The following is a 5000-nucleotide window of genomic DNA, read 5'->3' as shown; positions in this document are numbered from 1 at the left end:
TGTCATGAGCCAAAGGTGCATCCTGACGTGGCAAATCAGATGATGCCGCAGGCATCCACTTACTATAATCACAATCAACAAACCGGCCGCCCCGCCCCGCCCCCCATTAAACCTTTCCTTACAACAATGTGTACCTTAACCTAACCTATATCGTACCGTAACCTAACCTATATCGTACCGTAACCTAACCTATGTCGTACCGTAACCTAACCTATGTCGTACCGTAACCTAACCTATGTCGTACCGTAACCTAACCTATGTCGTACCGTAACCTAACCTATGTCGTACCGTAACCTAACCTATGTCGTACCGTAACCTAACCTATGTCGTACCGTAACCTAACCTATGTCGTACCTTAACCTAACCTATGTCGTACCTTAACCTAACCTATGTCGTACCTTAACCTAACCTATGTCGTACCTTAACCTAACCTATGTCGTACCTTAACCTAACCTATGTCGTACCTTAACCTAACCTATGTCGTACCTTAACCTAACCTATGTCGTACCTTAACCTAACCTATGTCGTACCTTAACCTAACCTATGTCGTACCTTAACCTAACCTATGTCGTACCTTAACCTAACCTATGTCGTACCTTAACCTAACCTATGTCGTACCTTAACCTAACCTATGTCGTACCTTAACCTAACCTATGTCGTACCTTAACCTAACCTATGTCGTACCTTAACCTAACCTATGTCGTACCTTAACCTAACCTATGTCGTACCTTAACCTAACCTATGTCGTACCTTAACCTAACCTATGTCGTACCTTAACCTAACCTATGTCGTACCTTAACCTAACCTATGTCGTACCTTAACCTAACCTATGTCGTACCTTAACCTAACCTATGTCGTACCTTAACCTAACCTATGTCGTACCTTAACCTAACCTATGTCGTACCTTAACCTAACCTATGTCGTACCTTAACCTAACCTATGTCGTACCTTAACCTAACCTATGTCGTACCTTAACCTAACCTGTATTGCGCCTTAACCTAACCTGTATTGCGCCTTAACCTAACCTGTATTGCGCCTTAACGTAACCTGTATTGCGCCTTAACGTAACCTGTATTGCGCCTTAACGTAACCTGTATTGCGCCTTAACGTAACCTGTATTGCGCCTTAACGTAACCTGTATTGCGCCTTAACGTAACCTGTATTGCGCCTTAACGTAACCTGTATTGCGCCTTAACGTAACCTGTATTGCGCCTTAACGTAACCTGTATTGCGCCTTAACGTAACCTGTATTGCGCCTTAACGTAACCTGTATTGCGCCTTAACGTAACCTGTATTGCGCCTTAACGTAACCTGTATTGCGCCTTAACGTAACCTGTATTGCGCCTTAACGTAACCTGTATTGCGCCTTAACGTAACCTGTATTGCGCCTTAACGTAACCTGTATTGCGCCTTAACGTAACCTGTATTGCGCCTTAACGTAACCTGTATTGCGCCTTAACGTAACCTGTATTGCGCCTTAACGTAACCTGTATTGCGCCTTAACGTAACCTGCATTGCGCCTTAACGTAACCTGTATTGCGCCTTAACGTAACCTGTATTGCGCCTTAACGTAACCTGTATTGCGCCTTAACGTAACCTGTATTGCGCCTTAACGTAACCTGTATTGCGCCTTAACGTAACCGATATTGCGCCTTAACGTAACCTATATTGCGCCGTAACGTAACCTATATTGCGCCGTAACGTAACCCACATTGCCCCTTAACGTAACCCACATTGCCCCTTAACGTAACCCACATTGCCCCTTAACGTAACCCAACACACGTTGGGCCTTAACCCAACACACGTTGGGCCTTAACCCAACACACGTTGGGCCTTAACCCAACACACGTTGGGCCTTAACCCAACACACGTTGGGCCTTAACCCAACACACGTTGGGCCTTAACCCAACACACGTTGGGCCTTAACCCAACACACGTTGGGCCTTAACCCAACACACGTTGGGCCTTAACCCAACACACGTTGGGCCTTAACCCAACACACGTTGGGCCTTAACCCAACACACGTTGGGCCTTAACCCAACACACGTTGGGCCTTAACCCAACACACGTTGGGCCTTAACCCAACACACGTTGGGCCTTAACCTGCTCTGTAATTGTCATACGACGCGTTAAATTAGTGTAGTGTTGCCTAACTGCAACCCCCGCAATATAGTTTGCTACTCGCACTGCCCGGTCCCCAGTGTATCGCTTCATGTTAAACACCTTGCAGCTATACACTGTAATGTGGATGGCAGCAGGACGTACATGCTCAATGCCCTTTGCAGTTGTTCATTGGCATTTGCAGTTGTTCATTGGCATTCGCATGTGCGAAGCACTTAGCCTACGCTGTGGTACGGCCTGTGTCAACTGTCCGCTGATGTTGTACGTCCAAATCACACACTGTACTGCACATTGGTCCTCATGTACTGAATGATACATCGTGGTACATGTGACCGTACAACGACTGCGCCAACAACGGCGAACCATGCGGTCCAAATGTTGTGCACTCAGCTACGTGTCGTCTCCCTATAAGAGCTGGATTGCAGTGTGGTATGCCCTGGATGGCGATCAGCATGAGCCGTCTGTTGATGTAGTGGCGCGTGTTGTCAGACGTAGTCGTCTCTTCTCACACACCGTGATAGCATGGTGCACTGCGTTCCACATCTGCGACATGTGACAGAGGCCGGTTGACAGTCGTTCGCGCAATGGACATCGCATACGTACGGGGGCCACCTTCCACGTGTTCGCGAAGCGTGCACATGTTGTTGCGTGTATGTGGGCAGACATAGTGTGTCGTGACACCTGACACAGGCATGCAACAATCGTTGAATTTGCAAATGGCGATGGACGCCTACGTTTGCTGGTGACGTTATGCAAATGAACAACTGGTAAACCGTTGTGGTGCGGTTGTTCTCGCTAGAGGTGAATCAGTGATGGCGACGATCGGTTGAGCTACCAACCGGTTGTTCCAGCGATACCCACCATGCCCACGAACGTGAATGGCATCTGGGTGTGAAGCGATACGCGGCGGTGGCTGGGTGGGACCGTCCCCGGCCGGTGAGGGGGGGCCTCCCGGCGTGCTGGCCGCGCGGTGCGTGGGCGCACGCGCTACAGCCGGCTGGTGGGGGCGGCCAGTGGCAGGCGCGCCGGCCGACGGAGGCGGCAGGCGGCGCAGCTGCGCGCCGGCGCACCCTGCACGCGGCGCCGTGCGGCCAAAGTAGGTCCTCGCGGGCCCGGTGCGAAGCGCGGTGGACATCTGCAGTGTGCTGGTCCGATTGAGGACTGTGTGCGCTGAGGATGCGCCGCCGCCCGGCGCTCGGCGCCGCGACGCCGTCTGCTGCTCGGTCGCCTCTGCGGTTCTCGCAGGTGGTTTGTATCGCAGCTGTGCGGACGTGTTGGCGCGTGCGCTGTGCTGGGAGAGTTCGCTTCGGCACCCAAGTGGGGCTTTTGTCCTTCTGTGGCGCTGGCGTTGGAGCTGCCGGTCACCGTAGGTGGCGCGTGTTGTCTCCCGCCGGCAATGCCACGACAGCACGCTCCCGGGCCTCTGTCGGCAGCGGCAAGCTCAGTTGGGAGCACGGGTGGTCGCACCTAAAGCGTCTACTCGCCAAACTCCGGGCGATTGCGCCTCTCTCGAACCCGACCAAGTACTTAGGACGGCGCTGCGCGCCGCCGGGACCTGAGAGGGTTTCGAGGTGTATTGTGCAGGGGAGCTCAGCCTCCTCCTGTTTGCAGAATAATTGAGCGGACGCTTGCGTGTTCGCGCGGGCCCCCGGGACACACTCCCGGGCGGCCGGCTGCTCAGCTCTAGTTGACGCAGCTCCCTGGTTGATCCTGCCAGTAGTCATATGCTTGTCTCAAAGATTAAGCCATGCATGTCTCAGTACAAGCCGCATTAAGGTGAAACCGCGAATGGCTCATTAAATCAGTTATGGTTCCTTAGATCGTACCCACGTTACTTGGATAACTGTGGTAATTCTAGAGCTAATACATGCAAACAGAGTCCCGACCAGAGATGGAAGGGACGCTTTTATTAGATCAAAACCAATCGGTCGGCTCGTCCGGTCCGTTTGCCTTGGTGACTCTGAATAACTTTGGGCTGATCGCACGGTCCTCGTACCGGCGACGCATCTTTCAAATGTCTGCCTTATCAACTGTCGATGGTAGGTTCTGCGCCTACCATGGTTGTAACGGGTAACGGGGAATCAGGGTTCGATTCCGGAGAGGGAGCCTGAGAAACGGCTACCACATCCAAGGAAGGCAGCAGGCGCGCAAATTACCCACTCCCGGCACGGGGAGGTAGTGACGAAAAATAACGATACGGGACTCATCCGAGGCCCCGTAATCGGAATGAGTACACTTTAAATCCTTTAACGAGTATCTATTGGAGGGCAAGTCTGGTGCCAGCAGCCGCGGTAATTCCAGCTCCAATAGCGTATATTAAAGTTGTTGCGGTTAAAAAGCTCGTAGTTGGATTTGTGTCCCACGCTGTTGGTTCACCGCCCGTCGGTGTTTAACTGGCATGTATCGTGGGACGTCCTGCCGGTGGGGCGAGCCGAAGGCGTGCGACGCGCCTCGTGCGTGCTCGTGCGTCCCGAGGCGGACCCCGTTGCAATCCTACCAGGGTGCTCTTGAGTGAGTGTCTCGGTGGGCCGGCACGTTTACTTTGAACAAATTAGAGTGCTTAAAGCAGGCAAGCCCGCCTGAATACTGTGTGCATGGAATAATGGAATAGGACCTCGGTTCTATTTTGTTGGTTTTCGGAACCCGAGGTAATGATTAATAGGGACAGGCGGGGGCATTCGTATTGCGACGTTAGAGGTGAAATTCTTGGATCGTCGCAAGACGAACAGAAGCGAAAGCATTTGCCAAGTATGTTTTCATTAATCAAGAACGAAAGTTAGAGGTTCGAAGGCGATCAGATACCGCCCTAGTTCTAACCATAAACGATGCCAGCCAGCGATCCGCCGCAGTTCCTCCGATGACTCGGCGGGCAGCCTCCG

At 52.2% G+C, this 5000-nt stretch overlaps 1 non-coding gene across 1 annotated transcript in view; it reads left to right on the top strand.

Annotated features, from left to right (window-relative positions):
• Positions 1–3818: 3818 nt before the first annotated feature.
• The window catches only part of LOC124575266, a 1910-nt gene continuing 728 nt past the window's right edge, over positions 3819–5000 (top strand). The window contains exon 1 of the ribosomal RNA XR_006972378.1: positions 3819–5000. This exon is cut by the window's right edge and continues 728 nt beyond it. This is a non-coding gene — a ribosomal RNA (small subunit ribosomal RNA).

This window comes from Schistocerca americana, unplaced genomic scaffold (assembly GCF_021461395.2).
Source record: "Schistocerca americana isolate TAMUIC-IGC-003095 unplaced genomic scaffold, iqSchAmer2.1 HiC_scaffold_229, whole genome shotgun sequence".
In the NCBI taxonomy this organism is placed as follows: domain Eukaryota; kingdom Metazoa; phylum Arthropoda; class Insecta; order Orthoptera; family Acrididae; genus Schistocerca; species Schistocerca americana.
This window is presented reverse-complemented; position numbering and strand designations above follow the sequence as displayed.